Source organism: Mauremys mutica, chromosome 13, assembly GCF_020497125.1.
Source record: "Mauremys mutica isolate MM-2020 ecotype Southern chromosome 13, ASM2049712v1, whole genome shotgun sequence".
Lineage (NCBI taxonomy): Eukaryota > Metazoa > Chordata > Testudines > Geoemydidae > Mauremys > Mauremys mutica.
This window is the reverse complement of record NC_059084.1, coordinates 12,382,737-12,410,242: the sequence shown is the minus strand read 5'-3', so window position 1 is coordinate 12,410,242 and position 27,506 is coordinate 12,382,737. Positions and strand designations below refer to the sequence as shown.

The 27,506-nt window shown below is 42.9% G+C and overlaps 1 long non-coding RNA gene across 1 annotated transcript in view; it reads left to right on the top strand.

The window, feature by feature from the left end:
- The window catches only part of LOC123348653, a 67,509-nt gene that overhangs the window by 27,232 nt on the left and 12,771 nt on the right, over window positions 1-27,506 (top strand). The window contains exons 2-3 of the long non-coding RNA XR_006573228.1: window positions 3,358-3,453; window positions 15,438-15,554. This is a non-coding gene — a long non-coding RNA (uncharacterized LOC123348653). The remainder of the gene's footprint in view (window positions 1-3,357; window positions 3,454-15,437; window positions 15,555-27,506) is intronic.

Below are 27,506 nucleotides of genomic sequence, written 5' to 3'. Positions count from 1 at the left end.
AGCTTATAATTAAAGATTGTATCACTATGATATGTAGGCACAAGAAGATTAAATTAAAGTTGCTTAGGAAATGCTAGAATTAAAGGTTGCCCAATTTGACGTGCTTGACTTTGCAACCTTAACAGTCTTTTAACATAGTGTTCTTTCTTTTTGATATGTAATTAAATTTTGCACCATGATAGCACTCAATGTGCAAATGCTTTCTAAACTCGAAGGTAAGGCAGGGTCAAAAGGTTTCATCAGGCGGCGGTAAGACTTTTGCATGTGCTCAATTATTCTTTTTCTTCTGACCCCTCTCAATGTAAATTATTTTATTAATAAAAGCATGCATGGACATTAGCATCTGTATATTTGTATGTCCCGCTAGTTGGGAAATGGAAACAATACCATGTGATTTTTCTTCCTAAATACAAGCAACCTAGCTCAAATATTGAATACCAAATGTCAGATACTCAGTGGTCTGATCTGACCATCAAAGTGGGTATTCACCCGTGAAAGCTCATGCTCCAATACGTCTGTTAGTCTATAAGGTGCCACAGGACTCTTTGCTGCTTTTACAGATCCAGACTAACACGGCTCCCCCTCTGATACAATCTACTGAGGGTATTTTGGGAAAAAAAACGTTAATGTGTAGAATGAATTCAAACAGGACAAGTGCCTGAGTAGGGGGTAGAGGGTGATCCTTTATGCCCCTGCTTGGGATATTTGTGCTGCAGGTCATGACATCAGGGGAATGGCAGAAAGTAGCCTTAGTAGGGCTGCTATTTTCCCTCCTGGGAGAATGGGCAGGAAATCGGCAGAGTTTTGACTCTTCCCTCTTCCCCGCTCTCAAACACACTAGCAAGCACAGCAAAGCTGGCACGGGCCAAAGGCCGGACCTGGTCTCTTGAGCAAGAATGGAACCGGGGACTAAGTCAGAGTTCATTCCCTGACTCGTTCCTGGGGCAGCAGAACTGTGTGTTGTCACTTATTCTTCATAAATGTGAGGGAAATTGCCATCCACTCATGCCATATCCGTGAGCAGGAAGAGGGTAGATTATTCTCTCTGAATTATTCTCTCAGCAGTAGCTGAGATGTGTTCTTCCACTTTTTTTGAAGTGAAGTGAAGTGTCTGGAGTTCTGCATGTAGTCACTTTTTTTTTTTGTTACCAGACTTGAAATTAGATGGATGCTGAAGTTCTGGATTGGACGGGGAATACAGTTTTGTGTATTTATACCAAACTGGACATCAGGAATTGTGGAATATACTAAAAATCTGTATGTGACATAGCTACAGGCCCAGGAACTGTTGCAATTCATCCCAAGCCTGGTGAGCTCTGTTCAAATAAGAAGTGCAGTATCTTGAAACTTTTGAAAACCCCATTCCAATCCTCTGTGCACGAAGACACCTTGAATGTTTACATGTACTGTTTGGCATAGAGTATGCATGGTTCAGTTTGTGCTGTCACAAAGAGAAGTCATCTTTGAATGACAATCTTGCTAGATGTGCATTTTGATTCCAGCTGAAAAAACTCAATGTAGTAGATTTCCCTTGTCAATTTCATTTTAAAGAAGGCTTTGTTTTCTCCTGCTCTCACTTCTCAAAATGAGCCCCCTTGGAACCTCTCCAAGCACAAAGAGCAGCATTCTAGAATATCTTGGGTGGAAGATGTCTGTTTCCTTCTATGCTGGGTCTATGGATTTATCTGATAAGATATTTCATATATTCCCTATTGCGGTTAAAGCCAGAAGGGACCACTGTGTCATCTTCCTGTATACCACAGGCCACTAAATTTTACCCAGCTACCACTATACTGAGCCAAATAAGTTAGACTAATCTCCTGAGGACTGATATGTTGTGTGCCTCAGGCCGTGAACAGGCGAGACTGAGGTCCCACCAAAAACATCTCGGGGCAAGTCCTCAGCTGGTGCAGAGCAGTATAGCTCCATTAACTTCAGTGCACTTATGCCAGTTTCAGTTTAAGGATCTGACCCCTCTTACTTAAAACAACTTGAAAGAACTTGCATCTTAGTGCAAAATAGACCTGGTGGGAAAATGTTCTTGTTAACGAGTTGATTGTTTTTAAAAACTGGTGTTTATTCATTATTTCCATAGAAAATGTGAGCAGACGTGTTACTGGACTGTGCGCAAGCATTAGTTACTATGGGCTTGATACAAATACTTATTACTGGGCATAATGTTCACTACTGTGGGTGGTTCTGTTGAGTTCCCAGTAGCAAACACTTCAGCAGTAGTGTTGGCAGGATCTGACCCCACTGAATGCATGGACAATAAACCTTTGCAGATCACCAGAGAAAACATTTACTTGGTGGGGCTGCACAAATTAGTGATGGAGACATTATGTTTGGCCCTTATCTCTATAATGATCTCTATCATTATAGTTATAGATCTGTTATAGTAAGAAGTTAAAGGGTATAAACCCTCCACCCTCAGGGCATAAATCAATCTCCTATTAAAGAGGTATAAGAAGAAATGCTCCTTGTGGGTAGGCTTTTCTGTAATTGCCTACTGCAGGGTTTCTGTCTCTGCAGCAGCTAGGGCTGAAGACTGTGGGAAATGGGAAACTGAACTAGATGGACCACCTGTCTGATCTGGTAGAGCAATTCCTACGTTGGCTAAAACCCTGCATTTGAACCCACACAGACTTTGTGAAAGTTAGAACTGAGGTCTTAAATGTACAGCTCATGCTCAAGCCTAGAACAAATGTACAGCTTGGCATCAAAAGGACTTTTTATCCTAAGCCTAATTAAAACAGGTTTATAAATAACCAAGAAAATTGGATTTAGGAGACCTTCTTCTCTTGTAACTCTAACAAGTGAAAATAATTCTGATGTATCCTCTGTATAGCAAATGAACTCTTCAAGAGACTGCCTGACTTTAGGCTATGCATAAGGTATATGTACAATTCCGAGAATGGAATTCATGAACAGTCATCCTCAGGATCAGATGAAAAGCCCGATAGACATTGGGCATCAAATAGGATTGTGGCAAAGCAATGGCAGCGTGGTTGGGTCTGACAACCAACAACATTCTGATGCTTTGACAGAATAAGAACTTACATGTGGTGTCAATCATCCCTTGGGTGTCACTTCAAATTCATCTCTTCTCAGGAGGACATCCATCCCCATTGGCATCCAAAATACAGCTATCAATGTCACTAAGCCAAGGACAGAAAACATTGGAAGTAGCAGAGTGTAGGATGTGTTGCCCGAGTGTAACACGGGAGAAATATGGCTCCGAGACAGCGTGTTATCTCTACCCCCGAGGAAATAATTCATAAATGTGGACTAACAAGAGAGCAGTGAATGGTACTGAGAGGGTCACTGGAGCCCTGACTTTGCTTATCTTTCTTTCAGAGATTGGAGAGACAGGTTAAAAACAGTGCCTGAATTGCTGCATTATGGATTGATCTTCCACCGCTGACATCAACGGGACCTTTGCCATTAACTTCAGTGAGTACAGAATCAAGCCCCAAATGATCCTTGTCCTGGTGTGCCGTTTTCCATAAACCTCTTTGGGATCCTCACGTGAAAGTACTTCTTAAAAGTGGGTCATTCTCATAGTCGCCTTTTATAGATTAAGTGAGGCACAGAGATATGTGTTGCGCAAAGGCACGCGGGAAGTCAGTATCAGAGACAGGTCTAGTGCCTAGAACTTCAGAAGCTTTGTCTTCCCTTAAACAGGGTTTGCTAATATAGTTATAGCAAAACCTCCTAGCAGAGACGCAGCTTATTCTGGCAAAAGAATTCTCTTGCTGATCTAGCTTAAACCAGTTCCCCAAATGGAACAAGCTATATTACAAAAGGATTTGTGTGTGTGTGTCCATTATAACTGCATCTACACTAGGGATTTTGGTCACATTCCTAACTGACATAGCAATATCTGTAACACTTTCTAGTGTAGACCAGACCTAACTTTCAGTCCTGTGCTTGGGATGCTGCCATGGGATTATCTTGTCCTTTTTCTCCTTGTGTTCAGAACCCAATTTATATTACCTGTCCCCACTCCCCAAAAAAAGGTGCTGTCAGAGTGTTCAATGTACCTGCTAGAATTTTTTTCATCAGTCTTGTCAGTTGGAAAAATGAAGTTTCACAGAGAATAAAACTTTTGCCAAAAAATTTCACTTTTGAGATTTATTTTGGTTTTCGAAAAAATTAAAAATGAGAAATGTTTGGGGAACAATGTGTGAACTTTCCTTGGAAATTGTGGGAAAATGCTCACTTAGTATTTTTTGAAACCTCTCCCTCCCTCTCCCCTTTGTTTCCCTCCAAAGGAGCTTTTTTTTTTTTTTTTTTTTTTTTTAAAGGTCACCCCACCCATCCATTTCCCCCTCATTTTCTTTCTCCTCCTCCCCCTACTCCCACTTTTCCCCAGTGAGGAGGAGGGAGTGAGAAGGATATAAAAAGTAAGAATGGGATTTTTCCTTTGAAAACAAACCAAAATTTCACAATAGAAAATTTTCAAAAAACTCATGTTTCAAAACGTTAGTCGAGAAATGAACATTTTCACAAAAGGTTTTGAACAAAAACAAAATCTTTAGACTTAACATTTTGTAGTGGTGGTGGGTGGGAAGAAAATGGCCAGTTTTGACCAGCTCTAGTATATCATGCTTTATATCAGGGGTTTTCAAACTGGGGGTCGGGACCCCTCAGGGGGTCACGAGGCTATTACATAGGGTGGTCATGAGCTGTCAGCCTCCACTTCAAACCCCACTTTGCATCCAGCATTTATAACGGTGTTAAATATATAAAAATGTGTTTTTAATTTATAAGGGGGGTTGCACTCACAGGCTTGCTATATGAAAGGGGTCACCAGTACAAAAGTTTGAGAACCACTGCTTTATATAACAAAGTGGTCCCTGATCTAAGGAGCTTACTCTCTGTTAGGTTGTTAGTCAGGGCTGGCGCTTCCATTAGGCGATCCTAGGCGGTCGCCTAGGGCGCCAGGATTCGGGGGACGGCATTTTGTGCGCTCCCCACGGGGTGCACGGGATCTTCTTGTTCTGCTCCCGTCATGCTGCCAAAGAAGGACCTTCTGCCGATGTGCCTCGGAAAACAGCAGCAGGCAATTGAGCAGCTCAATGACTTCCGCTGTCGCCTGCGGCATTTCGATGGAGGGTCCTTCTTCAGCGGCGTGATGGGAGTGGAACCGGAAGCTCCTGCGCACCCCATGGGGAGCGCACAAAATGCTGCCCCCCGAATTCTGCCTAGGGCGCCAGAAACTCTGGCACCGCTCCTGTTGTTAGTAAGATGGTAGCAATTCAAAAGCAAGAAAGTGTTGGTATTTCTCCTTTAGGAATGTGTATTATTTAAGAAAACACTTTCAACAACATACAAGACCTTGTAAGCACTACTGAGCAAGTAGGCTATACAGTGTTTCTCACTCATTTAGGGCTCTATAGCTACCAACAATTAACATCAGGAATAATTCTGTGCACAACCCTAGAGGAGGATATGACTCTTGGATAGGCAGATATTAGAAGTTAAACCCATTGGAGAACAAGCCCTGTGCTAGCCTTCCTACACTGTTCCTTTGGAGGTAGATAATGTTTTCACCCCTCTTAGCCAGAAGGTCGAGAAGCGATCTTATCATACGTTCTTTTCACGTACATCTTGACTGACCACCCCGCCCTTTACACTGGAAATTAACAAATTTTACAGATAAAGAAACACTAATCAGTGAGAGAGTTGACCTAGACATTTTTTACTTTAGTGCATAAAGGCACAAGTGTGTGCTCTTTCAGATCTGGGACCAGTTCTTTTACATCAGTTGGTTGTACCACAGCACAGTGTGCTACCATTGGAGTTCCCTCCACAGGAGAAAAAAATCTCGGATACTTTGGGCTTGCTCCCTTATGTACTCTAGACTCACTCAGACCTCAGTAGGAGACTGGCTGTCAAGGAATGTAGCATTGGCCATTTGAAATCCAAAGGTGAAAGTACAGTTTGATAGTGGAGCAGCAGATTATTTTTTTCTTTGAAAAGTCTTTATTAAAACTAGTCTTAGAATTTCCCCAGTCTACCCTTAATTTAATTTGAAACTTTCTCAGCTGGAATGCATAGAAGCCATTATTTAAAAGGTGGTAGAGCCACTAACCTTTCAGGCTTAGATATCTCACTGACCGGTGCTTAGGGCCTTCCCTGCGGGGGTGTGGGGCCCGTGACAAATCACCTCCACTGGCTTGGAGGCCCTGCTCTGCATTGGCAGCTGGGCAGTTGGGATGGATCTGGCCTGGTGCTGGGCCGCCTGCTGCTACCGGCAGTTGCCAGCGCCTATCACGGGGCTATTGTTGGCCATAGTGCCATGGTGGCTCAGGGCTCCAGCCGGGGCAGGGGACTCGCTGCACCGAAACGCAGGTGGCAGAGCCCCGGGTGGACAGGGCGGCAGCCAGAGCCATGGGCGCGTGGGGCGGCTCTCTCCTCACTCTTAGGTCCCATGCCTATGTCTTTTGGGACCGACTGCACCGGCCAATTGCATCGGTGCCTGGGGCTCCCCAAAGCACGGGCACGGAGCGGTTGCCCCAATTCACCCTACCCAATGGATGGCTCTGTTGGCACTACATTGAAAATCTAAGACAGAGTTTTTGGACAAACTTATGCTTGAATCTTCAGAATTTTGTGCATGCAAATAAGTGCTTAACTTGCTCACATAATTGCATGTGTAACTGGGATAAGTACACACAAGCATGTCTAATCAGTTGCATGTGTGAGCAGTGCATTTGCCCACCTAGCTACAGTAAACTGGGTGTGCATTTTTGTACCTTTTACCTGTGTATTGTATATGTGCAAGTCGGAACAGTTGGTAAACATTATTTGGGGGATAGAGGAAGCCAAAAGAGAAAATGGATCCTGTCCATTCTACAGCCCCACTTCACCTCGGTTTTAATTTTTCTAGACAGCACAGATTCTTGGGCTTGGTCTACATTTGGGGGGGTGGGAGGGGTGTGTCGATCTAAGTTACGCAACTTAGATCGACTTACCGTGGTGTCTTCACTGTGGTGAGTCAACTGCTGCTGCTGCTGCTCCTCCGTCGACTCTGCCTGTGCCTCTCGCTGAGCTGGAGTACAGGAGTTGACGGGAGAGCACTTGGGGGTCGATTTATCGCGTCTAGACTAGATGCGATAAATCGACCCCTGCTGGATCGATCGCGGGTAGTGTAGACATACCCTTGTACTCACATTCCAGTGTGCTCCAAACTAATTTTTTGTCTCTTCCCCATCTTACTCCACTTTTGCTTAGTGTAACTAAAGTTTGTTGCATTCATACCGCATGGTGCACATATTGTTCTGTGTCTGCTCTGGATGTGTTTGTGTCTGGATAGAAGTAAGATATACCACAGCCCTAGGCAATGTGTGAAGCGTGCATGGTAGTGACAGCTGTGAGTGGAAAGAATGACATTATGTGTGTACATGTCAAAGTGCAGAAGGCAATGCTTACAGTGTGTTCTCTTGCCAATGCATAAAGCTGACTGGAGAAATGAGGAGAGAGAAATTACAAATCAGAATTTGTAAATGATTTCACTGTTGTTTTGGATCACTGCTGAAGAGAGGGATCCTTTTGAAGGCCTCAAAATCCACATATATCCCTGCCACCCATCTTAGACTTTATGCTCTAGACTTAATTTTGCATGAAATAAATGGATACAATTGGAAAGGTCTGGGCATAACTTGTACATGACACTGCCTCAATTTGGGCTTCCAAAACATCCAATTGGATGACTTACTGCCATTTGCATCTTAAGTTGCCATAATTGTGCATGCAGTCAGGGAAATGGTGTATGTAAATTATGTTGCACACACTCAGTTCTCAAAATCAGATCTTCTGAGACGACAAAACTGATCACCAGTGTGTTTCTAATGCTCTGTGGTGCAACCAGAACATTGCTGTGATCCAGCAACAGTGCCCAAGAATTATCCAGTTCTTTATTTGGAATTTTACAAACTATAATAAAAGAGCACCGCTCTGTTAATTTCAATGGAAAATGGGCCCAAAGAGTCAAAGGTGTTACCATGACCCAATCACTACAATATTAATGGTTCGCGGTTTCTAGTACAGAAATGCTCTGGGCACTTGTGACAATCGTGTTTTAAATAACACACTAATAAACAAGATCCATCAATTACCCCAATCAGATCAAATAACACTTATTTATGTTGTTGCTGTATTAAGAGCCATCAGCTTCTATTAATTATTTACACACACACATACACTTATAAAGTACTAGAACAACAAAACTAATCAACCTCCCCACTAGTTTCTCACACCTTTGCTGCACAGCCCTTCCCGACACCCATCTCCTCATGGGGAAGGGTGAATAAATAAGCATTGCAGAACTCCTTGAAGGCTAATAAATTTGGACTGTTATGAACTTGGGATGGAAGCAGGTTTCCAAAGTCTATGATCCTAATGGAGTTTTATTATGAAAGCGTTATTATGAAAGGTTAAATGAGAACAAGCCAGGTGCTCTGCTGGGAGCTGCATTTCTTTGCATTGTACTGTCTGTATTAAATTTCTGAAGTCAACAAATAGATTTTTTATTTAAGGAACAGAGTGAAATAGGCATATACATTTAGTAAGAACTTGGGACAAGAGCTATGTTTGATCTTTTAAGAATGCTTAAGAAAACCAAGTCTGCCTGAGGAACAGCATCTCTCCTGAATGTTTACACTGATCACCCAATATCATGTAAAACACAATTGGCAGGGAACATTTGTGAATGCTGATTCTTTCTTGCATAGCCTACTGTTGATGGATATGTTGTGCCGTGTTTAGGGTATGTGCCTTCAATGCAGTGACTTCGTAAGCAAACTTCAAAGCTCTTGTTACAGAAAACACTAGAGAATCAAGAAGTTGCATGTAACACGCAACTCTGTACTGCTTTCCAGTTAAATGTTTTACATGTACTGGATGTCTGTCGGTAACTCTGGAGACACTTGAAGAGTCTGAAATGTGAACCTAGAACTAGGAATTGAGAGCTATAGCTTGCTCACTTTATCACATGGTAAAATGTTTCCCTGCAGCTGATTAGCTCTCAATTTAACCAGCTTTACATGACCCTATGCAGCTGTCATCCATGGGCAGAAGCATGTGGTTTAAGGTTTTGGTTAAGGTAACAAGCACTTGTACATCAGTGCCAGAATCAGGAGCAACACTGCAGTGTAAAGTAAAAATTAGTAAGTAAGGGAGGTTACTGTGAGATCTTCAATAGTATTCTGGAGACAAGTGCAAAGGCTTCTTATAGGCTTCAGTGGAAAACCAGTGATGTGACCCTCCTGTGTGACTCGCATCTGATTCTTGCTGTTACTGACTTTCACTTTGGAATGTTTGCTTCCGTGATACATTAGGACTGAGGTTACAAGAGAGATGGCTTCAGGAAGAGAGGTTTTGTTTTAAATTAGCCTTGTAGGGATCAGCTCTTGCCTTCCCTGAACACTCCGGGTAAAACTGGAGGTAGAGCACTTTTCTTCTCTGGGATTGCAGTTTTTAGAGATGGGAACTTTGTGGCAAATGTCTCCAACTAGGTTTTCTCTCCTCCTTGGTTGCTTCCCAGAATGCAGTCATAAGCCATGGCATGTGTGGATATCTTTGGGCTGGCGCGACTGTGCTCTTCCCATTAAATGATGGGTTGTTCTCCTGATATTAGTATCTGGGGAGCTCTCAGCTCTCTTGGACAGAGACTATGCTGCATTTTGTTTGTACAGAGCCTAGCACATTACGGTTGCTACGGAAATACAAATTCTCATTCCCTTTATGGTGGGGTGAATATGGATGTACAATAGAATCTCAGCGTGATGAACACCAGGGAATGGAGGTTGTTCATAACTCTGCACAAAACGTTATGGTTCTTCCAAAAGTTTACAACAGAACATTGACTTAATACAGCTTTGAAACTTTATTATGCAGAAGAAAAATGCTGCTTTTAATCATCTTAATTGAAATGAAACAAGCAAAGAAAAAGTTTCCTTATCTTGTCAAATCTTTTTTTGAAACTTTCCCTTTATTTGTAGTAGTTTATATTTAACACAGTACGCTGCTGTGCAGTATTTGCTTTTTTTGGTCTCTGCTGCCTGATTGTGTACTTCTGGTTCCAAATGAGGTGTGTGATTGACTGGTCCATTCGTAACTCTGGTGTTCGTAACTCTGAGGTTCTACTGTAACTGAAAAGAGCTGGTGCCAGGGTCAGGCGTAAGGCTGAGGTTTACTTTTCCATGTAAACTTTTCTCACTCATTAAATATACAGGAGTCTGACTACCTGCTTCAAGGAAGCTGCCATTTTGTTTCAGTCCATAAAATGCAGAATGTCAGTGAGTCTTGCTGTCTTCCTTTTATGGAAATAGTAATCTGTGTTGGTGACCCCACTGTGCCAGGTGCTGTATAAACCATAGAAAGACGCTATCCCAAAGAGCTTGCAATTGAACTAATATAAGGCAAGACATAAGTGATGCAAACAATAGGGTGGGAGGAGAATTTGCTAATGATGATGTCACATAGCTGTGTAGACTTGCTGCAGTATGTGGACATCATGATGGTCCCGAATTATAAACAAATTCATTTTCTTGCATGTGTTTTTTTTCTTGGTGGTGCTGTGGCAGACAAGGGTCTTGGAGGGATTTGAAGGGGGAAGAAGGAGGTGAAGCAGGGTGTTGTGTGTAAAAGGCCAGTCTGGACACAATCAAGAAGATGGTTATGGGAAAAGCAAACCGACAGGTGAATGGGTCTGGCAGAGTAGTGAGAGGAAGGGTGGTGTGATCAGAGACAAGCGCAGATAAGCAGCGAGGGGCAGAACTGTGAAGGGCTTTGAAAGTGAGGCTAGGAAGTTTGAAGTTGATGCGGTGGCAAATAGGGAACCAGTGGTGGGATTCAAAGGTGGGGGTGGGGAAATATGACCAGAATGAAAAGTAAGAGAGAGAATCTTAGTAGCTGGGGTTTCTACTGACTACATGTGGCTGCTGGGAAGGCACACACATTTTATTCCTTCACTGATTTACTTCAGAAAACATACAATCTAGACAGAATAACATACTGTTTGCTTACCGTGGCTAGACAATCGTAATGTCCTGTTGTCATCGATGATCACTAGTTTGGGCAGAGGCCTTCCACCTGCCAGAGGACTGGTATGTACGTACACACACACACACACACTCCTACACACTTGCACCCAAACAACAAAAATTGTGAATGAGACCTGATGTAGTTATTTTGGTGCAAGTTGGTGTGGGGAGACTCTTATTTCAGACTAAAAATGCCTGAAGTTAATGTTGAGCTGAAGTCAGTAACCAGTTTTAGGAAACCCGTTCAGTTAAATCTTTATAAGACTCCAGGCCACAGAGAAGGGGGACACCTCATGAGCTGTTTTATGGCTGGTAGAGGAAGGGATACATCACACCATAAATAGAAGCAATTTCAGTGTCTACATATGCCAGCAGGCCCCTGCTGGCTTCTGTGGGTAAGGAGCTTCTTTTTGCCTTCCACGGCCATGAGGGTTTTTATAGCTGCTAAAAATCTTTTTTTTTTTTAAACCTGTTTGCAAAATGTAGAAAAATGCAACAGGTCCAGAAAAACTGGAACAGTTCAGTGCAATTATTCAAAGTGACTGCTTAGCACAAATGAACCTCCCGTATTAAATCACTGCTTGGAAAAAGCTATGGACACGGTTATTGTGTAATATATGAAAAATGAAGCTGTTGTCAACCCCTTTCATGAGAAATCATGGCTCAGAAGGAAGCCTGCACCCTAGTTTTATGGCTAACATGATGCACTGTTTATTTTTAATTACTGTAGTGACTTGTATAAAACACCCTTCCAGTGACTGTAGGAGGAATAGAGGTGGAGAGCTAGGCAAGGTGCTTCCCCAGATTACACAACATGTCTAATTCCCTTTGGGAAAATGACAATCATGGCTAGTGCAGCAAAACCACAATAACTTACTTATTCCCTTGTGTCCTTAGAGTGGATCATGATCATCAAAACCATGGAACCACATCCCATGCCATCATGAAGCTTCCTGAAAGTCTCAAGTAAAATGGAACCTGACTTTTCAATAATTAAACTATTTGGCTCTCCCACATCTCCCTCCCCACCAAAAAACTGATAGCACTTAGAGCATGGTCTTTAAAAAGCTAGTTGTGCAACTACAAATACATCCACAATTGTGTCTCATGATTTGTTGGGCTGCATGAGCTAATCTGGTATGTGCGCGTGCACATGGTCGTCTGCATGTGCAGATATGAATTTGCATATGCAATTGCATTAATACTGTCTGACTCTTTGCAAATCAGGTTCTTTCTCTACTGTTGACTGGAGAAAGCATTCTACCATGGAGAAGATCAGGAAATTGCTTGCTATCTCTTTCATGCATGTGAATTTCATATTTCAGTGGTTCCTTTTTATATCAGTAGCTGCCATGCAAAACTAACTTAGTTATAAACTACCAGCTTATGGTAGAAAACCGCACATGCATGTGTGTGAACTATTAATAATCATCGTAACTTCTTTCAGTGTTCTTCTTAGCAAGGTCAAATGCCTCTGGCTTTCTGGCTCTCCTTCAAACCAGTCTTGTCAGCAGGAAAAACCATGTCAACCTGAAGACTGGAATCAATTGCCTGAGGGATACCAGGTCCAGTTTCACTTTAATAATAAGTTGGAATCTGATGCTTTTTTTACCAGACAGGTAGTTATCACCTCAATGAAGGAAGTGTCATTATGGTAGATCCCAAGTTGTATTCAGATGAGACACAGGCTGACTCATATATTGTCTCGCCTGCTATACTGACCTGCTCCTGTCACATGCAGTGAACAGCCCAACTGAGGGAAAAGTTAAATGTTGGCCTGTATGCGAGCACCATCTTGCCCTCTTCCCCCCTTCTGATCATGGCTGTGAAGTAGCATCCCTGGATTGTAACTAGAGAGGCCAGAAGCCTAATGCCCTGCTCAGTTTTCTGAATGGCTACTTTAATCTACAGTGGCTATTTTATGTGTGGCTGATGCTGCTTTTTCTTCCAACACTGAAGACTTTTGGACTAAACAAATATTTGAAACATCAAAGGAAATCCCCTTCACTCCTCTGCAGAGTATATTCCTGCTGTTGGGACCTACGTTCAGTCAAGCACTGTTGGCCTGGTGACTTTTAGTCAAGGGTCACTGTTTTAGCTTTCACTTACCTACCGTCCAATGAGATGAGTATATGTATGAGTATTAATGTATATGTTCACCTTTTTTGGACAGTACCTTTTGTTGTGATGATCTTGACAAACTTGAGAAATGGTCTGAAATAAGTAGGGTGAAATTCAATAAGGACAAATGGAAAGTGCTACACTTAAGAAGGAATAATCAGCTGCACAAATGGGAAATGACTGCCTAGGAAAGAGGATGGTCTAGATAATATTTAGTCCTGCCCCGGTGCAGGGGACTGGCGTAGATGACCTATCGAGGTCCCGTCTCATCCTACATTTCTATGATTTTAAGTGCATGTTGGGGGTGGGGGGAGAGATGCTAGCTATGTCATTTTTGTCCGACTCATAAATGAATCATTAGCTAGCTAGTGTCTGAACACCCCAACATAATGTAGCCAGGGTGCAGCACGTTGAGAGGCAGCCCCTGAGTTTTATCTCAGTAATTCCATAATGCTACCCTCATCATGGGTAAATATTTGCAAACTACCATGGTGGAACAATAAAATGAAGATTGTATCTCCATACTTTAGGAGATCCTCAGTGATTTCTTGCTAAGTACACTATCACTTTTGCCTGCCGTAGCTTGTTTTTACAATCACAAAGACAAATCCAGACTGTGTCTTTCTGAATGTTGCTGTAGTTCATGACATTCTGGAAATGAGCTCTCGGTGGCTTGTTAATTGCAATGTGGGACACATGTTTCAGTGCCACAGTAGGATGGAGGTTTGTCAGTGGTGCTGAAGCAGCTGTTGGCTATAGTTTTAATTGCCGGCCTACCCTCTTGATTAGAATGGGAAGGGGAAAAAACCCTGCTGGGATGAAACTTAACAGCTCCCCATATGAATGATGATTCTCTAGGTGCCATTCATTCTCTTGGTTGAGGGAGCTATAGTACTACACTCATTCTCAACCCAGCTTCACAAGTGCAATGCATATATGGTATATTGTTGCTACTGAGTTCTTTCTTTGAACACCATTCCTCAGGGTACACTGGCCAACAAGACAAACAGCTAGACCTGTTGGATGTTGAACTAGAGACATCCTTGGGTGCTGACTATCCCCAGAATCCAGTTGCCTGATACAAGTGGAATTCCCCTTCTCTATCCTTTTACACCCACCAAGAAGAGATTTTTTTCTAGTTACCAGACTAGTTTTCAAACAAGTGGTGTATAACAAAAAGCATGTTCAAATTTCATACCCCACGTGTACGCTTAGTGACTGTGATTGTGCATATGCAGTTGCAGATCTAGTGTACTGGAAGTCCTTGCTCTTACTAACTTGATTCCACAAGGCAAAAATTATATATATATATATATATATATATATATATATATATATATATATATATATATATATATATAATATGATACTGCAACAGCATTGCACTCACTTTGCACAAGAGGTAAAATATCAGTAGTTCTGCCTCCCAGTGAGGTCTGCTCATTTCTTATCCGTGGAGGCTGATCTTTCCTGATGAAGCTGCTTTGTCTCTTCTTGTATTTTCATATTGGTAGCAAATTAATCTTTGACTCACCTGTCTCTCTTTGAATGATGCTTCATTTGTCTGTCATAGAAAATGTTGCTCAACAGGATGTCAGCTCCTTTCACCTCCTACTCAGGATATATGGGTCTCCCACACTGCAATATCACACATGCCTTGAAGTTGGAGTTTGTGATCTCAGCTATTGAGCAATGTGGGTCCCAGGTAGGATATTCTGCTGCTTTCATCTTTGTACAGCTTCAAGCAATTTGGAGGCCTCACTATTTCAACATTGGATTCCATGAGTTTGCTCAGCCATGGTCAACAAGGTCTATTCTAGGGCCAGTGGGAAAAATGGTAAATATTTTCTGTGGGTAAAAAGGAAAAAAAAGTTCCCAGAATTTTTTTTTAAAAAGAGAAAACTTCACTGAAATGAAAAATAAACTTGTTCTCTCCCATTACTCTCCCCCCACACTGAAAAAAGGGGCTAAAAAGGGAGTGTGAAGGAGGAGAGCCGCCTTTATTAAAACAACGTGAACTTTCATGTAGCCAGACAAGCAATTTCTTGTCAAACTGCTGGATGAATTTTTATCTTGATCATCACTAATTGATTCTTTTTACATTGATTCCAAAAGCAAGGGAAAAATAACAGCTATGTACAGTAAAATCAAGCAGCTGAGCTGACAATTGTGCTCCTGTTTTATAGGCACATGGAAGCTTTTTCCTGTAGTGTTGATGAACCTTGAAAATGACCAAACTTTTCGCCTTCCTGCTACTTTTCTCAGATCCAAGGAATGAAACAGAGTTCCGAAGTCAATAGGCGATACCAGTGCCTCTTGTCCATTCTCCAGGAATTTCACTTGATCAGACTGTTTTCCATTCCTACCACAACAGAGCATTTAGTAAGTTCCTAAAAGTCATCAGCGACGATAATATTTTTAAAGATCCCTCCACTTCTTTCCCTGATTTCTGTGTGAAACTCTTTCTTTATAAATGATCTTAAATTTTTGACAAGTATGGCCCTCATCTGTGACCAAACTGCGCATTGAGGGCTTGATCCAAAATCCACTGGAGTCAATGGGAGTCATTGGCTTCAAAGGGCTCTGGATCAGGACTTCAATTTGTGCCATCTCAGACCTGTTTTGTTAGGCTGAAGGAAGTGATATCACATAGGATGGGTGTAAGTACACTGCTACTAAGCTGTGCATACAAGTTAACCAGCTCTGCAGTGTTTTACTCGCTCACTTTTCAAAGTAAAAGCTAAAGCAGACAGGGATGCAGCTTGTAAAGTTGTTGAATACTTTCTGTGAGACTAACCACATGTTTAGCCTGAGGACGAAAGAGTAGTTGATTATAATTTTTTTTTTCTCATCCAAAGCAACAGGAGCCTCCTTTTTCCTAAAGGCAATTTCAAGCTGTTATACAAGAATGAAAATTGATATTAGTTATAGCTGTACGCTGTTGATCTTAATTTTAGTGAAGCTCCAGGCTAACAAATATGAAAAGATCAGTTTCCTGGCTGATAAACAGGCTAAATGCAACAGTTCAGGATTCCGATGGAGGAGCACTTGCTGTCCTTTGTTGGTACTTAGCAAAGAGCAATGACAACGGTAGTGTGTTAAAAAGCTGGCTTTGGAACTAAACCAGATTTGTGTGGGAAAACAAGACACGCAGCAGTATATATAATATTATAGTGTATTGTGTATTTAAACACAAATGCTGCTATGTAATAAACAAGATTTGCATTGTAGCAAACTGTTTTGTCCTTTATGCTACTAAGAAAAATAAGTCTAGTTCTGCAGCTCCCTGAGATTTTAGGTAATTTGGAGGAGGTTTTGAGGAGTACCTGAGCCTTTGGATGTCATTTCAAACCAAAACAGTACTCGGAGTATTTTTCCGGTCATGCTTGTTGCTAATTGCCACTTTGGGGACTGATTCCCATTCTCACTTCTACTCTCCAGAGTAGCAGGAGTAAGCTGAAGATATAATGTTAATGCTGCTCCATAGACATGGACTTAAAGACTGGCACGAGAACTTCATGCCCCTGGAGAGATACAAGTCCCACTATATCTGCATGTGTTTAAGAGAATCACTTGGCTTGGGCACACTAGTGGGTCTTGTCCATCTCCCTACCTACATTGCTGCAGGACTAATTTCGCTGCGTAAAAGTGATTCAACCTCTGTAGAGGCAGAGTAATTGGTGAACTCACAGTATCCGTTTCCAGCCAGTGTGCAAGGCCAGTATGCTAGCCTCTTACCTGGAAGAGAGGCTGGAGCTCAGTGCCAGGTGCAATGGTGTAACAGAGTGGCTCTCAATGAAAAAATCTGATGAAGGAACCCAATCAGAATACCCCTTGCTTAGCTGTGCCAGCTCTGCTGTAAAATTCCATTTTTGTCATTAAAATCAGCATATCTAACATTGAATATGCTTTTAAGAGCTGTTACCAGAAGGTGCCACTTCTATATAATCCCTTTTCAGCGTAGAATTGCACTTCATCCATGCAGTGTAGATATTTGCAACATAGTTTAATCACAGGAATAGGAGCACAGGTCAAATGAACACTGAGAAGTTGGAGTACTACCTCATGCAATTCTGTCTCATACAGTATTGGATATTTTCCAGGTGCATTTATCCTCAAGGGTTAATTTCTCTTCAAACTCTGTTCTGGAGGCATGGGAACTTTCCAGCTGCAGAGAATAATTCTTACAGATAGCTTCTCTCATTTATTGTCATGCCTTGGGATTTTGAGATCATCCGATAGTCTTGAAATAGAGAGCCTGTCTGAAATGTGTACATCCCTCCTCTATTCCATAGAAAGATGTTTTCATATAATATCCCTGCACTACCTTACCTATATATGGGAGAAGAAAATGAGAGAGAAGGTTGTGTGTTGTTAGCATCTTCAGCATGTGCTGTGGGGTAAGAGACCAGATTTGATGGATTTGGTCTGAAGTATAAAGTGCTTTCCTCTTAAAGAACTATGTTAAGACCCAGAAGTAGTTTAAATATTTGTTGCACATCTTAAGACAGTTACAGGCATATGTTTTATTTGCATATATGTAAACAAAAATAAGCATGGAAATCGTTACTGATCAAAGGTTGTAATCAATTTTTAAGCGTGACACCAAAGATGTTTATGTAACGTCTAAGCAATATGCAGATAGTAAGAGGAAGAACTTGCATTTAACACAAACATACAACATGAAGACAGGACTGCCTTGGGGGAAGTGGAGAGGAAAATAAGGGAGGCACTTAAATGCTATGGTGATGAATGGATTAAAAATGGATCCCAGTCCTGCAAAGACTCACACATACTCATTCACTTTACAGGATCAGGGCTGTTGTGGAACCGCAGGCAAGAAAGTGAAAAAGGGGGCCCTGTATGTAAAAAGCCCCTTTGCTGATGAATATGAAAAGAAGCAAGATTAGATATTAAGGAGACTCTAGAACCTACTCCTTTAGTGGCCATTCGTCCCAACCTCCTTACTCCTAAAATGCCGAGCTCTCCTTCCAGAAGGAGTGTTTCCTATGGGCCTTGCTGTGCCCTCTTTCTATTTGTTAGCCCTGCGGAGCTGCTCATGGTAGTGTCTCTGAACGCTTCACAAACACTAATGAAGTAAGTCTCTCAGCCCCTCTGCCCCCTTCTGACTGTTGGGGAATTGACGCACAGAAAGGATAAGGGACTTGCCAAAGGCCACACAGGAAGCCTGTACCTTAGCCCCATGACTAGTCTTCCTCTCTTCTCCCCATCCGCCACTTCTATTCTTATTTTGAGTGTGGCTTTATTATACTGAATTTAATAAGCATTTCAAACCTGCTCTAGGGCATAAGGCCGCAAGTATTTTGTTCTGAGGTGGGGACGTTTTTGTTATGAAGTATCTGGAAGATTAATGAGTTCCAGCCTACGGTCCCTGTTTTTCAAACACAAGGGAATACATGACACTGTAAATGGTATGAACCATGCTGCTGAAGCCAGATTGTGTGTGTCTCTAAGCATACAAGAATTATCCTGTTTTAAAGGCCTAAAATGGGGACTTTCTCTGCTTCACTACAGTTTACCTAAAAGCAGGCTGCCTTGTCTTGGTATTATCTGCTATACAAATATTGGCCTACTCCTTAAAGCTACTTTCATAGAAAGCTCAGTGTAGTCTAAAGGGGAGAACATATCCTTTTATATAAATTGGAGAAGGTAAATGATACCAAATAAAATGCAGGATTAAGACATGCTTGAGCTTGAGGTAATATATATATGTAAAAGGACAGGATTTATTGTTGACTTACATTTTTCAATTGGGTGTGTACAATCAGTTTGCTAAGGATTAATGGATCACATCAATAGTTTTGCATCCTGTGCCAACTCTCGTAGCATGATTACATACCAGAAACCTCCATCATTAACTAGCTAACATATCAGAGGGGGATGGGCGGGGATGCATGTGTGTGAGAGAGAAAGCTTCCACTTTGCGTATGTCTTCGCGGCAGAGTTAGCCTGGCCTCTTATCTGTAGGTTGCCCCTAACTCCCCTGCTGTTCACACACACAACCCTTTTATCCAAGTTAAGTGGTACTTTTAACCTGGACTGGCCAGCAGTATGGGTTAGATCCCAGTTCACTGTTCATTCAGGCTGGTTGATCTTCCTATTGCATTACCTTAAGTATAAATACTTTTCTCTTAACTGTTGCTGTATGAAATACTCACAATCAAATAGCAGAAAACTGTCTTTACAACAGGAACAGTGAAAATGATTATATTCAAGGTATTGTAAAAAGCACCACACAAACTGGAAAAAAAGGAAAAATTTCCTCTAAACTTTCAGTTGTAGGTCTGAGTAGCTGGTAAACTTTCTGAAGGAAGCAGACTTATATTGATATTTCTTTAATCTAACAGGAACTACTATTCTAACACTCATGAGGGTTTTTTTTTTGTTATGTTTGGAATGATTCTCATTGAAGTAGGAGACTGGATAAGATGAAAATAGAGAGTTGCATCTCCTGGACTGCTCCCAAAAAGCAAATGGGTAAGTCTTGGCAGGATCAGGCCCTTTATTCTTCCACAAAACCAAACATTTATCACAATGATTTGGGATATACAGTATATCTTATGCCCTGGTTGCCTTTGGGCATTATGGTAGATCTGCCAAAAGCCAGCACTGGCAACATTAAACAAAATAGGAATGAAGCAAAAAAAGAGGTTTTGAGAAGTTACTTGTTGTAAATGTGTGAAGTTCAACTGAACAGTTAAAAATAAAATGCAATGGCTAGAAACCTTGTTGAAAATGCATGTATTTACAAATGTACAACCACAAATATTTGAAAATAAGAATTTTCTATAAAGAACCTTAAGCAAGCAAACCCCCCAAAAGATTTCAGTAAATACACTGTGCTATGAAATAAGGCAAACTAATGATGGAATAAATTAAAGAAATTCATGCACTTGAACTTCTTTCAAATGGCCAGTAAACAGGAATAGAAAACTCTTGGATCAAATTCCCCCTCAGTTACAATGATGCAACCAAGAGCCAAAGTAGATGTAAGGAGCCAATCTTTTGTATGTGGGAATGGAGAAAGGAGATGATATAGATCAGTTAATGACACAACAGGAATTGTGCTCATGTTCTTGTAGAACCTACCGACATAAGTGCTACATTTGGGAGCTGAATTCAGGTCTTGATTCTCAGTAATGCTACGGAACTTTTATTTTGATCTTGCAGTGCAAAGAGATCTCAAAATAGCCTATTTTCATAGTCTAGACAATGGCTCAGCTGCTGCTGGACAATCATGCCCATGGATGACTGCTCTTTGAAATGCCAGGTGATACAATCATCAAAGCCCCTAGCTCAGTGGCTCTCAACCTGTGGCCCAATAAGCATACAGTTGTGTCCCATGTGACATCCTCAGGGCCATACAGCTAGTATATATATTGTGTGGATGTGACCCACATAACACAGAGAGAGCTGCATATGCAGTCCACAGTGGTAAATAGGTTGCGAACCACGGCCCTAGCTATTTTCCCTTTCTCTTCAGAGACAGTGGTATTTAGGTTGCTTAAAATTCTGGGGGTGCTGATCAGCTCAATTACTGGTAGGATGGATACCCTGGGAAGGAATATAGTGAGTTCTTCTAGCTGTGCTCAGTCTTTGAGAACTTTGAGTGTTGCCTATAGCCTGTGGCCTAACTCTGCTCATGTAAAGCTGTATAGTATTCTGTTGCAAAAAAGTGTCTAGACTGGGTTCCATCAAGGAACAATAATAGAATGAATGGGGGAAAGATAACAAGACTGATTTGTCTTACTCACTGAAGCCAAGTTCTGTAGTATTGAAACTCCATTGACTTTGCTGAAGTTACTCCTGACTTATGCTAGTGTGACTGGAGAATCAGGTTCAGTCTTAGTTCTGACTTTATATGGAAAAATTAATGCTTTTTCATGAAGATCCTCCCAAATATGTCTCATTGTTTTTCATACCCAGAGATGGTGCAATCCTATGTTCCTTAGATATTGCACTTAGATATTGCAGCGATAGGTTCGTCAGAAATACTTGAGATAGATGTTTCCAGATTCCTCTTCAAACTGAGCCACAGCACTGCAACTGTCTCTGGGGTGACAAAAAAAAAAAAAAAGGTAGGGAGGAGATGATGGCAAGAAGAAAGACACATCCTGAATGCTCCTTCACTGACACTTGCACCCACCACTCCCCTTCATAATCAGATCACATTTTAACAAGCTTTTTGTAAAATAGTTCGTATACAGCAAAATTATTTCAGAATGGAAAATGCTGGCTGGAAAAGGGGTAACATAGCAACTCGTTTATACTTTGGGGGGGAAATGTATGATATTGACTGTCTTTGTCTCTTGTACTGATTCAGGGTGTGGCAGGTGGTGAAATTTGATCCACTGACTATTTACATAAACTGAGAAGTGTTTGCTTAAGTATCATGAGGGAAGGACAGAGGCGGATAAAGGGTTGTAAAGAATTCACTAGTAGATTTATCCCCTTGTGCTATGCAAAGAAGCAGATGCTTATACAACAGATTTTTAAAATTTTTTTTTAAGACTAGTTAAAATCACTTTCCTAGCTCACAGCCAACCCTTCTGTTCTCATTTTCTTCCTGGGAGGGGGAGAGCGAGAAGATGTCTATGTTCTCTCCCACCATTAGTAGATAATAACTTTTTAAGGGCTACAATATTATCACTTAGGTCCAAATTTCTGACCAGACTTGTACCTGGGGGTACCCAACACTGGAGGTTTGAAGGCACAGTGTTGCTTGTCCACATACTGATTTTTGTGCCCATATTTCTGTTGGGCCGATCCTGCTGCTGTTAAAGCCAATGCCATGGCTGCCTGCCTTGACCAGTTCATGCAAATACAGGGCAAAGCCCCTCAGTTTTTGCATGTACAAAAAAATTGTTTGTGAAAAGTACTTCAGTTTTGTGGATGTCAAGTTTACAAATTCAACCACTGAAACTTTAGGTGCCAACTTTTTTTTTATAACTAACTAAATAGTTACTGGATTTGCAGCTTGAGCTCAATTCTACTATCACTAGCCAAATGCACCCCTGATCACTAACTTATCCTGATGGAAATGAGTTCAGAATCAGGCACTGGGTGGTGGTTTCACTACTGACATTGATCAGTCACTTTGATCCACTGACTTGTGTTTTGTAATCACTCCAAATCGTTGTGTCAAATCAACAATAGCATATCCTGTTGCTGGAACTGAATTGGCATTGGAAAGTGTGGGTCAGTTTGCATGATCTATGATTCATATATGGCCCCCGCCACTGTGGTATCTGAGCACCACATAATCATCAATGTAGTTATCCTCACAGCACCCTGTGAGGTAGGGAAGTATTGCTGTTACTCTCAGTTTACAGAGGGGGAACTGACTTTCCCAAAGTTACCCATGGAAGTCTGTGGTGAAGCAGGGGAACTGATCCCAGATCTTCTGGGTCCCAGGCTTCTGGCCTATCCACTGGATCATTCTTTCTCTTTCTGATGGAGTTGGGGGTTCAAATTAGCATCCATGTCTCTAAATGTAGGAGTCACTTCCGAAGGTCCTAATGTCAAAATCTGAGACTGAAATCCATATGTTATATGATCTGACACTTCCCTAAGTCTTAAGCATGACTTTTATGCTATGCCTCAGCATTTCTGCAGTCATTAGTGGAACCAGTGCTTTGAGAGTGAGTGGAAATCTTAGCAGCCAAGTGCTATGCAAAAATCAGTTGTGTGCTTCCCTTCAGCTTTAGCCTGATCTGCTGTCTTTTGACATGGCTACACAGCTTTCCTGGATGAATGTGAGCAAGGATCAAGTTAATCACGTAAGCAGCAGAGGCAGTGCTATTTTTATGAGGGGAGGATCCACTTCTGCAAAATACAATATGTGCATATCAAGATTTTAGCTTTGGATGTTATGGCACATCCGATGCTGCATCAGCCCAGGGTACAGTGCACATCTTGGAATAAAAGGTGTCAGCTCATGAAGGTGACACTAAGCCTTCATTCAGATGCCCTCCAGAATGGAAAAGTGGCAACAATGAATTAAACAGTACAGTGCACAGAGGTTTTAGGTTAGATATTAGGGAAAACTTTCCAACTATCAGGATAGTTAAGAACTGGAAGAGGCTTCCAAGGGAGGTGGTGGAATCCTTCTTTTGGGGATTTTAAGAGCAGGTTAGACAAACACCTGTCAGGCATGGCCTAAGTATACTTGGTCTTGCCTCAGCATAGGGGGACTGAACTAGAACCTCTGAAGCAGGGGCGGCTCCAGGCACCATCACGCCAAGCGCGTGCCTGGGGTGGCAATCCACGGGGGGCGCTCTGCCGGTCGCCGCAAGGGCGGCAGGCAGGTTGCCTTCGGCGGCATGCCTGCGGAGGGTCCGCTGGTCCCGCGGTTTCGGCGGACCTCCCGCAGGCAAGCCGCCGAAGACAGCCTGCCTGCCATGCTTGGGGCGGCAAAATACCTAGAGCTGCCCTGCTCTGAAGGGCCCTTCCAGCTCTAAATTTCTATGATTCTATGAAAGCTTCTGCTAATGTTAATGGGTAATTTTTTCAAGCAATTGCTTTGAATAAAGGCACAGACACTTTCAGCTGACAGAACAGGGTGAACCTGGCTATGCACTCAGCCTGAAAGGCCATCCAGGAAATACACTTACGGCTTCCCAAAGGCTGAGCTTGGAAAAGGCTAGCACATATCTCCCCCCTCCACGAGAGTTCCTGGCACTTCTCTTCCTGAAGCAGATCTCTTCGTTGGGTGAGTGCTGTTTAGTCAAGAGGCAGGGAAAGGGTGTGTGGTGTCTTCAGAAGTACAAAGAGATTTCATTCAAAGACCATACCGGTTTTAAAAGGCTGGTGTTTAAATTAGACCTGCCCAGACAGGTCGAGCATGTTTGGTGTGACCCCCTTTAGGGTGGATCTTGCAGTTATAATTTACTTGCTGCTTCCATTTAAAATAAATCAAAGAACAATTTCCACAGCAAAGTTTGATTTATAAAACGGAAAGAATCTGGGTCAATACAACCAGCTTCCAGGCCTGGTTCGGAACCAAATTGCATGATATGGTGCTAAAAGTCAGCGCAGCTGCACTGTTGCTGGAAAATAGGCACACAAGTCTATTGCAGAGAAGTTTAGAGAGGCAGCGTGATCATTGCAATGGGGCAGCAAAGGAGAACTGATGGGTGTCTGTCTGATTTCCCCTGTTTGGGTTTGGTTTGGTTTGAAATTATTTGGACTTGGGTGTATGAGGATTTGCAAATATGTCGGCCGTGAGCATGAGCAAGAAAAGGGAACTCACCTTTACCCACATACAAATGGTACACACAGCCATGTACTTGGGAGGATAGTGATATTGTCTGGGTCTCAGAGGTATTTCCTTGAGGCACAAAACTCTTTTGACCTGTATCACGAGAAGAATAAGCTTGGGTGTATAGACAGCAGCAATCTTGGTTTCTCATACTTTTTTCGCTTGATCTTGTTTCCTTGTCCTTACTCTGCCCTACTGCACTCTTTCAATAGTAAATATTATAAAAGTTTGTCTTCGAGGTCACCAAGGACTATTTTGGCTTTGTCTGTCAGGAAATACTGTAGCCTTCAGGATACGTAACACAAGGGGCTGGCCACAGGGTGCAGAGTATTTAATATTTGGTTTGAATGCAGGCCAGGTGGGTAGGTATTTAAAGTTATCATGTAAGAGCTGTTCAGTGTCTGAAAGAAATTTTAGTTGGTCCCAGTCCATTCCTAGCTGCTAAGTGTCCACATCAGAAAAGCCATCATCAAGTGGCACCCTTCTGAGCAGTGGACATGCACGTCAGTCTTCTGTCTGTCACTTCATAGTTCTATCTCCACAGGGAAAGCAGATACTTCTTCAATCCCTGCATGCATCTGGGCTGATAGTGGGTGGGCTGGAGGAGAGATTGCTGGATCAGCACTTAGATCTAATGGCCCAAACCCCCGCACAAGGGTGCAGAGCCTGCATTAGCCAAGCAGGCCAGGGGACTGTGTAAGACCCCCCTCCTCGTGACTGTCTTCATTGGTTGGGAAAGGGCCTGGAGTCTATTTCCTAACCAAAGCCTGCTCATGACGTATGTGCATGGGGTGGTAGAGTGGGAGGGAGGGAAGAGGAAAGTGAATTTAATCTTGGGAGGGAAAAACAGAGGTCTAACTTCCCTAGGTTAGTATGTAACATTTGCTGAATCTGAAACTTTGCCTTCAGCAGTGATGAAGCAGGATTCCCTTCCTGAGTTAGTTTTCTAACTCAAAAATTTCTTTTGTTCCTTGGTGGGCTCCAGCTGAATCCATTACAAATAATTCTGGATCCAAAATCAGAAGGCTAATGGTAACATCAGAGAAATTTGAAACTGCCCCAAAATTGTGGGTAGTGAGGAGCAGACACTGATTTATTGATCAAGGAAGCAGCAAGCATATGATTGATTCATGAATGGAGTTAATGCTGGGGAGATAAACGGGGCCTGTCTGATAGGGAACCCGTCTCCAAATTCTTCTGATTGAGGAGAAACCCACACAGCAGTGAATAAGGTAGAAATGATCCTGTGCCAGAGGTTTTTAGAGCACAAAGACAGTTGGCCACTTAATACAAGATTCTGTGGCTACGCATGCTAGGGATTTGCCTTTTCACTACAGATCTGTGGCTGAGGAGCAGGAAAAAGTGTTCCTCACTTATATGATCTTGATATTGAAATGTGCAGTTGCCTAGGGGAGCCTCTGCTACTCTGTTAGGACTCCCCAAAATAGCAGCCAAGTCAAGGGTGTCCATGTGAGCCCTGATTCTGTGGTCTCCTCTGGCATCTGTACTCAGGCTCTGTGGCTGCAATTCTGGCATACCTTTCCTCTGGGAATATCTCTGGTGTAAATTGGCCTCCCTCTGATGTGGTGGCCCTTGGCTGTCTTCTTGCAGCCCCTGTAGGAGGGAGGGGAGAGCCAGGAGGTAAGCATGGCTGGAGTTCTTTGTGCTCCAGGTATTCTGGGCTGGTGGAGGAGCCTGTAGCAGGGTGGTTACCCCGCTCCTGCCCTGAATGGCTGCAAATAGCCCTGGGAGAGGGCTGTGGCAGGGGAAAAGCTGGGCTGATTGGGAAAGCAGCCACAGCTGTAGCCAGTGCAATCAGGGCCCAGCTGGCCCCTTATAAGAGGGCAGCGGGCCAGAAGGAAGAAGAGACTCTCTCTATAGCTTCCGAGAGAGAAGGACCTGGCTTCCTGGGAGCTGAGCAGGGTACCTAAGGTGGAGCAGTGCTGGGGAAGGGCAGAGGGAGCCGGGGAGCTCCAGCCTAGTAAAACCCCAGGCTGCAGGTCTTGTTAAAGGCCTGCAAAAGGTACTGGGGCTGCAGAGGGGCAGTCCAGAGATAGGCAGAGGCAGCTGGTCCAACCCCCCTCGCCGATGATGAGTGGTTTATACACTGCAGTCTGCCCCAGGGAGCGGGGGCTAGATGGTGACTGGCAGTAGCTACTGAGGCAAGGTGGGAATAGAGGGTTGGGGGTTCCCCTGAGTGGAGAGACCCAGATTGTGGGTTACTGCTGAGGGAAGAACCCTGACATAGAGGGCCCACTGGGGTCCGGAAGGGACACGAGGGCCAGTGGCAGGCAAGACACTGGCCTGCAGAGGGCGCTCTGAGCTGGAAGAGCTAATTCCCGAGATGGCCAGCAGGAGGTGCCAGCGCTGGTGAGGCTTCACCCCGCCACAGAGCCCAAAGGGAGCCGTTGCAGAAAACATACTCCAACTTATCTGCTGGTAGAATTACAACTACACTGGGGCTATTACCGTTATATTTAAAAAAGCACGCCTAATTGACTACTATACCAGCAAAAGTTTTAAGTGTAGATCTGACCTTGCCCTGGGAACTGCTCTGATCTCCAGCCACCGTCAGGATCTAGGAGGCACAGAGGTGGTGCACAGTCACATTTGCCTCCCTTTGGTTGCACCTCCTCAGCTGTGGGTCAGAACTGGGGCCATCGGGACTGATTCTGCTCTCATTCAGGAGCCAATTCACTGAGGTCAATGGAGCTGCACTGGTGTGAGATCAGAATCGGGCTCGCATGCGAAGTTTGGCCTGGATACAATCCCCCTTATTACTGCTGTGTGTCTGCTGTTTTTATTTTCTTGTCTTTTGCAAGCAGTGGAGTGTCCCCTCACCACAGATGGGGGAACGTTTGGCAGCTGTAAGTCCCAGATGCCAAGTGCTGGAATACGTCTTTCCAGTAGCGGCATCTGAGTCTCTTTCTAGTTCGTCCTTAGCTGCTATGGTGCTTCTAGGGACAAGCTGTTAACAGAAGGGGAAGAGGCTGATTTTAACTCAGTAGAACTCCAGCAAATCGCTTCAATGCCTCTGAATGTTGCATTGGGTT